At 37.4% G+C, this 12260-nt stretch overlaps 1 non-coding gene across 1 annotated transcript; it reads left to right on the forward strand.

Moving 5' to 3' along the window:
• Window positions 1–792: 792 nt before the first annotated feature.
• Window positions 793–900, forward strand: LOC131169825 (small nucleolar RNA R71). Its single transcript, XR_009140754.1, has one exon. It is a non-coding gene; the product is annotated as a small nucleolar RNA R71 (small nucleolar RNA).
• Window positions 901–12260: the final 11360 nt, after the last annotated feature.

Below are 12260 nucleotides of genomic sequence, written 5' to 3' on the forward strand. Positions count from 1 at the left end.
CTTGGAAGCTTTCCAAAAGACTTGGCACTTGAGGAAGATGCTTGTTGTGCAATCTGATTTTCCAAAGATTCTCATTATGTGTTTGCATCTGCTCCACTTGCTTTCATCTCTCTCATCTCCTCATCATGCTTATTTTGGTTGGCAAGAATTTGTTGCAATAAAGCTTGATGGTGGAATTTCGTTCTTCTTTTTTTGGTGGAGGGTTCATATTTTTCTGCTGAAAATTAGGCAATGGTTGCCTATTTTGCTGATATGGAACTCCTTGTTGCTGATGTGGTTGAAAATTCTGATTTTGAACTTGATTTTGCTGATTTCCCCATGAAAAGTTGGGATGATTCCTCCAATTTGGATTGTAAGTTTGAGAATAAGAATTCCCCATTTGCTTGTTTCCATAATTACCAACATATGCTGCTTGTTCTCCATAATCTACTCCAGAGCTGGTAGTTTCCTCTGCATAAGCCACTTGTTGTGAAGTTCCAGCTGATGATGATGAACTAACCAACATACTCAGATCTTCCATCTTCTTAGCAAGGACATTAGTAAGTGCATCAAACTTTGCATTAATCATGTTGAATGGATCAAGATCATACATTCCAGAAACTGCCTCTTTTGAGTTGAGTCGGTCCTCTTGGACTACTCCAAAAATGAGTATTCTTTGCAATTTTCTCCAATAGCTCATAAGCTTCATCTTCATGCTTTATAATAAATTCTCCTCCTGTTTGAGCATCAATAATCCCTCTAATTGCAGGAGTGACATTTGTGTAGAAATTCTGGTTTATCATCCATTTCAAAATGGCATGATGTGGGCATTGTCTCTCTAACTCTTTCCATCTCATCCATGACTCATATAGAGTTTCATCCTCTCTTGGTCTGAAAGCTGTCATTTGATTCCTCAACTCTTGAGTTTTTCCAGGTGGAAAATATTGTGCAAGAAATGCATCAGTGAGTTGCTCCCAATTTGTAATGGAGTTGTGAGGTAAAGAATCAAGCCAATCCAATGCTCTATCTTTCAAAGAGAATGGGAATAGCTTCAATCTTGCTGCATCATCAGACACTTCAGGTTGTTTTTGCATGTCACAAATCATAGCAAATTTCTTCAGATGTGTGTGTGGATTTTCAGAAGGATGTCCTCCAAATTGAGAATTTTGAATCATTTGAAGAACTCCAAAATCCATCTTGTAACTATTTGCATCAATTCTTGGTCTTGCTATGCTCTCTCTCAAGTCATCAAAACGTGGAAAAGCATGATCCATCATACTTCCCCTAGGCACGTTTGCATTAACTTCTTCCCCTTGGGCTTCATTTTCATTGTTTTGACCATTTCCAGCATTACCAACACCAATTCTAATTCTTTCATCAGCCATGTCTGCTTCAATTTCGGTTTCTCTCAAAGCTTCTTTCCTTTTTCTGGTTTCTTTCTTGTTGGCTTTACAAAATTTCTCAATTTCAGGATTGAACAATAAGGATGTGTCACTTGAGCTTCTAGCTCTTCTCATAAAAGATTAAAAGTACCTGAAAAAGAACAAACAAACACAAAATGAAAAGATAACAAAGATAAAACTATAAACAACTAAAATAATCAAGAATTCAATCTCAAACAAACAACTCCTTGGCAACGGCGCCAAAAACTTGATGCGTCCCTAACGCAAGTGCACGGGTCGTACAAGTAGTATAGAAAAGATATCGATCCCACGAGGAGTTGTGTTGATGATTGAATTTTTGATATAAAAAGTTGAGTAAATTGAAGTATCTTTTTGAAATTGAAGTAATGAATTGATGGGTAATGGAATATGAAATCTAAATATGCAAAATTAATATTCTATTCAACAATGTATTAATTAAACTAAAATTGCATCAAATTGAAATAAGCAAGTTCAAATATGGCAATATTCAAAATGGCAAGTAATTAAATTCGATTAGAAATTAACAATGGTAAAAAGGCGATTAGGAGTTGGGATTTCATATTCGAGCTATTTTGTGATTTTAAATTGGTTATCCAATCTTATGAAACTTATGGGTTTTAAGGAGATTAATTCTTAAATCCTTTGAATTCCCTTTCGAGTGAGACAAAGAGTGCCTTAATCAAACTAATCCTACTTTCTTGGAGTTAGAATTAATTAATACACATTAAGTTTTTTAATTAATCATGAATCCTCTTAATCCTTAGCCTATTTCTAGGTCTAAGTTAATTAAGTCCAATTTCTTGATTATCTATCACAAGGCCTTCTCCTTTCGGTGCTTCAACCATGGATTAAGAACATCACTTAATGGGATCCTACACTAAGCATGTCATTAAGCATACAAGAAATGAATAAAACTCATTAAGACCACAAAATATGGATTACCCAATCAAAATCCACAAAATATCTCAAATATTACAACCCTTACTCCAGAATCAAAAGTAAACTACTCACTATCCATAATGCTTACAAGATATATTGAGTTTAAATGGAAATAAAGCTTTAATCTAAGCTAAGGAATAAGAAATTAAACACTAGAAATGTAGAAAAATGTAAGGAAAGAAAGAAATCTGCAAATCTTGGTTGAAAATGGTGTGGAAGGTGAAAGTGACTCCTCAAATTCTGCCTCTACTCTCCTTTCCTTTTCTGCTCCTTGTCTTCCCCCCCAAAATGGGAAAATGAGACTATTTATAGCATTTTTCTGACATGGAGCCCTAAAATGGTATGTTCTAGGAGGAATTATTTGAGGGAATCTCCTGCCAGCTCATTAATGAACTCTTTATGGGACTGCATAAGCGGACTGCATAAGTGGTGCATAACCTTATGCGCTGATTTTAGGTTCGAGTCACTTATGCGAAACTGCATTTCTTTGTGCATAGGTTATGCACAATTCAGTGAAGGTTCATAAGTGTGTCGAGAATGTGCTTAAGCTATTCAGTTTTCTTATGCTCATTTCACCGTTTCGAACAGTGATCTTTCTCCTTATGCAGATTTGCATAGCTTATGCGGCAAGTTATGCACAGTTTGGTCAATGCATATTTCAGCTTGAAAACCCTGTTTTTGACATCTTTGGCTGTAGAAGACACTCCTCAATGGAAAAATTCTCTTCAGTCCTTCAAAAACACCATTTTTCCTACAAAAAAAAGTAAATATTACAACTTAATGCAAAATTGACAACTATGAAAAACTAACTAATTAACTAATGAAATTAGCTAAAAATGACTAATAATCAAATAAAAATGGTTATAAAATTAGACCTAAATGACTATGCAAAATGTATGCATCAAATACCCCCAAACTCAAGCTTTTTCTTGTCCTCAAGCAAACTTTAAAATGTGGTGCAAAAATTTTAGGGGTGCCTTATCCAAAGAACTATGAAAATCACCTATTAAAGTAACTTAACACACCTTCAGCCATACCAGCAATCCATATACCCATCCTTCAAAATGCAAAGAATTTAATGCTTATCCAAGCTTTCACCGCTTAGCCATCAAGTCAATTATCATTCAAAATCCCCAAACCAACAAATCAAAAGAGATAGTCATGCTCAAAAGGAATTCATGGACAATCAATAACCAAAGTATCTCAACATGGAATGATAGAATTGAATGAATAGATGAATAGTTGTCCAATCCCATAGGCAAATTCCCTACTCCCATCTCCACTAATGTAGCTAGTACTATCAAGAGATCAAAGGTCTTTTTAGGGATGTAATGGGGCCATGGGGTTTAAAATGAGGCTAAGAAGAAAGATGGGTAAAAAGGATTCAAAGCATGAGAATATTTTCAATTTTGACAACATAAGGTACACCTTTTTTATTTTATTACATTTTTTTCTTTTTCTCTTCTTTTTTATATATATATAAGTGGAGGAGAGAAATACACAATGAGAATTGTCAAGTGCTAGCATAGTTTACAAAACACATAAAATGGAGGGACATTTTGATACTTTAGACTTGTATTTTGCATTTTCTTTTGATGCTTGTCCCTAGAATTTGCCACCCCCAAACTCATTTCTTTTAATACTTTGGGTGGATTTCTTTCATTTTGAATGGCAATAGTGAAAAGCACATATACTAGCACTCTTACAAGATGACAAGCACTTCTTCTCCCTTTTATTGTATATTTTTTTTCTTCCCTTTTTTTATTTTTATTTCTATTATTTTTAGAAAGTGTACCTAATATTCAATATTATTCTCATGAAAAGGGTTGGAGTGTTTGGTTCATTGGCTAGGTAGCAATAAGGGTTTCAAGAAAAATTAGGAATAAAAAGGTTCAAAGGGGTTTGCAAGGGTTAATTTTAATTAGGAAAAAGGCCAAAGGTTTAAAATGAGAAGGTTTAAATCAAAGAATGCCTAATCATCTCTCTTTTCAAGTACAAGCTGGTATTTCGCCTTGAAAGGTTTAGAAAATTTGTTCTAGGATTGGTGAGACATCATTTGACTACCTTATATCCAATAACTCCCTCTAAACATTTCCTTCTCCAAATGACTAGTTGGGTGGCTTTTTGGCTAAGAAGATATAGGCAAGGGATAGACACTTCAAAACCTTGCACCTTTTAGGAAACTTTCAATCCACAAACCCAACTAAAAGGTGAGTCAAATCACTCTCATAGGCACATTTTCAATACTCAAGGGATTTGGCAAAAGATTTTAATGCATGGTGCATGATTTCTAAAATGAGTAATGCATTAACAAAATGGAGGAAGTCTATTTGTCTATTTGTGTATGTTTGTGAGCAATGTGATGTATAATGTGTATGTAAATGTGTAATGTGTGTGTATGTATGTATGTATATGTAAAATATTTACAATATATGTAAATGGAATGGGATGAGATGCTCCTATACTCAAAATGTGAAAAATAAAGCCAAGAATCAAAATGTGCACCCCCAAACTCAAAATTGGACATTGTCCTCAATGTCTCAAGTAGTGGATAACCAAAACTCAAAGCAAATAATATTGACCAGGAATTGTAAAAATTAAGAGCAAAAAGAAAGAGTTACCTGGTATGGAGCAGAGGAGAATTCAAGATATAAAGGGATGCATAAGAAGCTGCACAGGTTATGCAGAGTTAAGTGCTATCCAGAACATGTGCATAAGTAGGGTGCATAAGCCGTGCGGTTCTGCATAAGTGGCAATATGGGTTGCATAGGCTATGTAGGACATTTACATAAGGGGAATACAGCCTGTGCAGTTATGCATAAGTAGCAGAAGGGGTTGCACAGGCTGTGCAAAATTTCTGCATAAGGAAATTCATAGCCTGTGCAGTGTATACAAAAGCTGCTGCATGAGGATGGGCAAAGGGAAATGTACAACCATCAGTAGAAACATTTGAAATATATACAAAGTATGGGAAAATATGTACAAAAGGGCAATAAGTGCAATGAAAATCAAAGAAGACTAATGTAATAGCTATCCAATAAAACTTCAAGAAAAACAGAATTTAAAACAAACTAATTCAAAACAAACAAACATAATTCAAAACAAACTATAAATGTTTGAACATATTTACAAAGAAAAGGTCCTACAAGATTGAACAAAAGTAAAACAGAAGCTAGTCTAGGTCTATTGTTTTGCCTTTGTCCAAAGATGTTGCTAAAGGGCTGGTGGCTGCTGCCGGCTGTCGAAATGATGGTGCTGGAGGAGGTGATGGAGGTGGGGGTGGCATGCCCAAAAAGATCATGAGTTGCTTCACCATTTCCTTCAATTCTTTCTGCTTGTCCCTGGTTTCCATGACAAGGTCAAATAGGTGATCATGACGATCCTTGAGTGTATCAAGACCAGTGTCAAGCTTCCTATCCACAAAGTATATATCATCACTAAGCCTGTCAAGATAGGTGAATAAGGCTTTAGTGTTGAATGCAGGAGGGGCTGTGGAAGAGGAAGGTTCAGCTGTAGGAGGTATGGGAAAGTAGGCTTTGGGATGTCCTGTGCAGGCTGAGGGGGTGGGGTAGGTGTAGTAGGGTGCTGTGGGACGGATGGGAAAGGTTGGGTTTCTGGTTGTGCAAGGGGCTCAGTTTCGGCTGCAGGTTGGGTGGTATCAAAATATGACAAATTGAACCCTGTTTTGGTTAAGTGTGCAGTATCAAAATATAAAGTGTCCACAAGTGCTGGTATTGAGTGCTCTGCAGATTAAAACCAAAATGCTTGGCTATACAGATGATGAGCCCACCCAAAACAATGTCACCTATGGATTTGGTGGCAATATGCAAAGACATGCTCACAAAAGATATATCCAGGAGATACCTTATCTTTGTGAAATGCACACCATAACATAAATAGTTCAGATTTTCCCACAGCACCAGAACTAGTCCCTCTGCCCAATATGGTGCTAGCAATCAGCCTATGAATAAACCTAAGTGCAGGGTCAAGTATTTGGGATGTTTTTGATCTTCCAGCAGAGAAAGTTTGAGGTTGGTTTGTGATGATTCTCCAAAATTGGGCAGCATTCCAAATGCCCTTGTTGGCTACCTCTACTCCAGTATGTGGTACTCTAAATAACCCATCAATTGCAAAACCAAAAATGCTATGAAATTGGTCCAATGACAGCTCTCTATTTTGCCCCAAGCATCTAAATTTCATAATTGGTTTATGGTCTACATCATGCAATTTAAGGGTAGCAGAGAATGAAGAAATAAACTCCAAAACTAGAGTTGGATAAACTATCTCCTGTTTATGCACAAATTCCATCCAACCCATCCCATCAAGATATGCAACTACATTGTCAAATAAACCAAGGGATTGTAGAGAATCGGCAGATATATACCTAGTGGGTTGTACCCTTCTATCCTTGAGTCGCTTAAAAGCTGCTTTTTGAATTGTATCAGGAAGAGGCCAAGGTAGCTTTGATACATGTGAGGCTGCCGAAATTGTCTTTTTGCTGGAAGAGGGTGTAGAGGCTAGAGCTTTTGGCTTTTTGGGTGGCGGTTCCGACAATGGGGTGGGTGGGTCTTTGCGTTTGGATAGAGGAGGGGCAGAGGACATGGGTCGCACAGATTTTGACCGGATTTTACGTTTTTACGTGGTTGGGGGAGGTGGTGGGGTGTCGCGGGGGGCGGCGAGTTGGGCGGGGGGGGTATCGGTGACAATGGCGCGACTTCGCGCGGAGGAGCTGGACGGGAATGGGGAGGTGACTCCATTGCCGATGTAGAAGATGGAAGAGATAAGGGCGGAAATGAAGAAAATCGAAGAAGAATGAGAATTAGGGCAAGTGTAGTGAGAATCGAAATGGAGAAGAAGGTGTGAGGAGGAGTTATGCCGGGATGAGGATTGTGAGAGAAAAAAGGACAGTGAACAGGGTTTATCGGGGTGAAGGTGGGAAAGAGAAAGGAAAAAAAAATTTGATTTAAATGGGTTTTGTAAAAGACTGCATAAGGGGAAAATGCATGTGCATAGCTTATGCAGTAGCTTATGCAAGTGTTGCCCTGTTTTGAAGTTCAGAAAAATATGTCATGCAGAAGTGCATAGGCCATGCACGCTGCTTATGCAGGTCTCGACAACTTTTGAAATTTGGGAAGTGACCTTATGCACCTCTCGGCATAATTGGTTTTTCAGAAAATCGGGTCATGCAGAAGTGCATAGGTCATGCACTCTGCTCATGCACTCTTCGGCAATTTTTGGAGTTAGGGTTGGTGGTCATGCAGATGTGCATAAGCTATGCACTCTGCTTATGCACTCTTCGGTGGGTTTTGAGATTCAGAGCATGAGGTCATGCAGAAGTGCATAAGCTATGCACTCTGCTTATGCATGTCTTGGCAGCTTTTGAAATTTGGGAAGTGAAGTCATGCGGGAGTGCATAAGTTATGCACTCCCCTTATGCACCTCTCGGCGAGTTTGGCTTTTCAGAGAACCAGGTCATGCAGAAGTGCATAAGTCATGCACTCTGCTTATGCACCCCTCGGTAGGTTTGGTTTTTCTGGGTTTCTGGTTATGCAGAAGTGCATAAGTCATGCACTCTGCTTATGCACCCCTCAGCAGGTTTGGAGATTCAAAGTTTTTGGTCATGCGGAAGTGCATAAGTTATGCACCCTCCTTATGCAGACTTCGGCAGAGAGAGAAAATGCAGAATTTGAAGATGTGCAAATGTGCATAAGTCATGCACTCACCTTATGCAAGTTTTGACAGATATGAAATTTGAAAAAATGAGGTTATGCAGAACTGCATAGGCTATGCACTCTCCTTATGCACTTGCAATAAGGGTGAAAAATGGCAAGAATTTTGGTTATGCAGGATTGCATAAGCTATGCAGTTGCTTATGCACAATTCAACAAGATTAAGATTGCAATGGAACATGATTTGCAAGGGTGAAAAATACTCTAGAATGAAGAAATATAATTCCATGAAGTATAAACCATGAGAAATTTTCACCAAAAACACATCAATATATACAAAGTTCATCAAAAATGCATCACACAAGCATGTAAAAATGGATCCTACATAAAAGACCTTTGAGAACTATGCCATTTTGAGTCAAATTCTGCAAATCAACATTTAGCACATAAAACTCCATAAAATCTGCATAAAGTTGCATCTATTCACAAGTGAGAAATGAACTCTCCACGTTTTGCCAAGAAAATGCAACATTTCTACCTTGAATTCTACAACCCAAAGAAGCTCAAAACTGCAAAAATAACTCACTTACCACCATATTAACATTATAAGCACAAGTATTAAAAAGTTACACACCCAACCTCACCAAAAACACAAGCCATTTGCTGCAGACACCCTTTTTGCTGCAGAATGTACTTTTCCTTTGCATAAACCAGATTGCAGCTCCTGCAAAGGTTATGCAGCAAAAGCCAATTAGTTCTTTTGAAGGATAAAATTTTCAAGTTAAGAATTAATTCCCCAACAGTTCACCAGCCTTTCTTCATGGAATTACATCTACAAGGGACAAGATTTAACAATGTCAAAAGTTGAATTTGGGGAGATTTAAGATAAAAACTAAATCAATGAAAATGAAAGAAAATTAGCAAAAGCAAAATAAAAGGACTTGGGATGCCTCCCAAGAGGGCTAATTTATAGTCCTTAGCTGGACTCTTCATGAATTTCACTGAAAAGAGGTGAGGGATTAGAGAGCTTGTAACAGCTTGCTCCTATTATTGGGTCTCCAGTTATGTAATGTTTCAATCTATGCCCATTGACCTTAAAATTTCCAGATTTTTCACTCCAAATTTCTATTGCTCCATAAGGGAAAACCTTAGAAACTCTATATGGACCAGTCCACCTTGACTTGAGTTTTCCAGGGAACAATTTCAATCTTGAGTTGAACAATAAAACTAAATCACCTCCTTTGAATTCCTTTTTCCTCAGATGCTTATCATGCCAAACTTTAGTTCTTTCTTTGTAAATACGTGCACTTTCATAAGCATCCATCCTCAATTCCTCAAGCTCATTAAGTTGTAACAACCTTTTCTCACCAGCTTGCTTAAGATCAAAATTCAAGGTTTGAATGGCCCAATATGCTCTATGTTCTAGCTCCACAGGTAAATGACAAGACTTACCATACACCAACCTAAAGGGAGTAATTCCTATAGGGTTTTGTAGGCAGTCCTATATGCCCATAAATCATCATCTAGTTTGATAGACCAATCTTTCCGAGAATTGTTCACTGTTTTCTCCAAAATATGCTTGAGCTCTCTGTTAGAAATTTCAACTTGTCCTGAAGTTTGAGGGTGGTATGGGGTAGCTATCTTGTGCACTACACCATACTTCCTCATTAAGCTCTCAAATTGCTTATTGCAAAAATGGGAACCCCATCACTAATTACTGACCCTAGGAGCTCCAAATCTACTCAAGACAAATTTCTTCAAGAATTTCACTACCACTCTAGCATCATTAGTTGGAGTTGCAATAGCTTCCACCCACTTTGACACATAGTCAACTCCAACTAAGATGTATCTAGTACCATATGAAGGAGGGAACGGCCCCATACAATCTAGTCCCCACACATCAAATAATTCCACTTCAAGAATATTATTTAGGGGCATTTGATCTCTTTTTGACAAATTTCCACTCCTTTGACATTTATCACAATCCAACACAAATTTCCTCACATCCTTAAAACGATTTGGCCAAAAGAAACCAAATTTGCAAAATTTTACTATTTGTTTTAGAGATTCCAAAATGTCCTCCATAATCGAAGCATGGCAATGATGCATAATACTCAGATCTCCTCATCAGAATACATCTCCTTATTAAACCATCACAACATCTCCTAAAGAGTAAAGGATCATCCCATCTATAAAATTTCACCTCATGCAAAAACTTTTCTTTTGTTGCCATGTCATACCTAGAGGTAAAACTCCACAAGATAGATAATTCACAAAGTCCAGATACTAAGATAGTTTAGCAACAAGAGAGAAAAGTTGTTCATCCAAGAAAAACTCATCAATAGGGATTTCATCCAATTCTTCACCATCCAATTTCAACCTACTAAGATTATCAGCAACTACATTTTCAGCTCCCTTCTTATCTCTAATCTCCAAATCAAACTCTTGTAACATCAGAATCCACCTAATGAGCCTAGGCTTAGCCTCCTTTTTACGGAGCAAATACCTGATGGCTGCATGATCTGAAAATATAACCACCTTTGAGTCAATAATGTAAGGTCCGAATTTTTCCAATGCAAAGACAATTGCTAAAAATTCCTTTTCGGTTGTTGCATAATTTGTTTGAGCCTCATCCAGTTGTTCTACTAGCATAATAAATAGCATAAGCCTTTTGTCCTTTCTTTGACCAAGAACATTTCTAATTGCATAGTTGCTAGCATCACACATAATTTCAAAAGGTAGGCTCCAATCAGTGGTTGCATGATTGGTGCGATGATAAGAGCTTGCTTCAACCTGCAAAGGCATCCAAACACTCTTGGCCAAATACAAATGGTGTGTCATTACTTAACAAATTAGACAAAGGTTTGGCTATTTTAGAAAAATCCTTGATAAAGCGTCTCAGAACCCGGCATGTCCTAGGAAACTTGAATTCCTTTGACATTGGTAGGAGGAGCCATCTTCTCTATCACTTCAACTTTGGCTTTATCAACCTCTATTCCTCTGTTAGACACCAAGTGTCCAAGCACTATCCCTTCCTGGACCATGAAATGACACTTTTCCCAATTTAACACAAGGTTAGTATCTGCACATCGCTGCAAAATTATAGAAAGGTTAGCTAAGAATATATCAAAAGAAGATACATAAACAGAAATCGTTCATAAAAACCTCCATTATGTCTTCAATGAAATCGAGAAAATTGCCATCATGCACCTTTGAAAAGTGGTGGTGCATTACACAACCCAAATGGCATCCTTCTATAAGCAAAGGTTCCATATGGACAAGTAAAAGTGGTTTTCTTGATCATTTGGATGGATAGGATTTGAAAAAAACCTGAATATCAATCTAAATAGCAAAAGTAAGAATGCCTAGCTAGTCTTTCCAACATTTGATCAATGAAGGGAAGTGGAAAATGATCTTTTCTAGTGGCAACATTTAATTTTCTGTAATCTATGCACATTCGCCAACTAGTCACTATTCTGGTGGGAATTAATTCATTATTTTCATGTTTGACCACTGTCATTCCACCCTTTTTTGGGACAACATGTACTGTGCTCACCTAAGTAATATCTGAGATAGCGTAAATGATCCCTGCATCAAGCAACTTCAATAAATCCTTATTAACAACTTCTTTCATATTTGAGTTCAACCTCCTCTGATGTTCAATAGATGGCTTACAATTTTCTTCCAAAATGATTCTATGCATGCAAAAGTGTGGGCTTATTCCCTTAATGTCATCTATGGTGTATCCCAAAACTTTCCTAAATTGCCTCAACACTCTTAACAACTTATCAGCCTCTAAGGTACTCAAGTTTGCATTTACAATTACTGGATAAGTGTTATTAGTGCCAAGAAATTCATACCTGAGCTGAGAAGGAAGTTGCTTAAGTTCTACCTTAGGTGCATCTTCTTCCTTGAATGATGGTTGCTTAAATTCGACTTTTTCCTTTTGTGTGAGTTGAAAAACTGGAGCAGAAGTGAATGGTGGACTTCCCTCTAAGTGTTGAGCATATGCAGCTACATGAGGGTTGTCATAGTCTATGCCTCCTCCATGAACCAAACAATTTTCAAGTGGATCTTCTGGATATTTCTTTCTGAAGTGTTCTTCAACCAGCTCATCAATAATATCAACTCTCAAGCAAGTATTAGCTTCAGAATGATGCTTTTTCATAGTGTTATTAATATTGAAAACCAATTGCTCTTCACCAACCCTAGAGTCAATTTTTCTCCTTGACATCAATCAATGCTCCTC

Source organism: Hevea brasiliensis, chromosome 1 (genome assembly GCF_030052815.1).
Source record: "Hevea brasiliensis isolate MT/VB/25A 57/8 chromosome 1, ASM3005281v1, whole genome shotgun sequence".
Taxonomy (NCBI): Eukaryota; Viridiplantae; Streptophyta; class Magnoliopsida; order Malpighiales; family Euphorbiaceae; genus Hevea; species Hevea brasiliensis.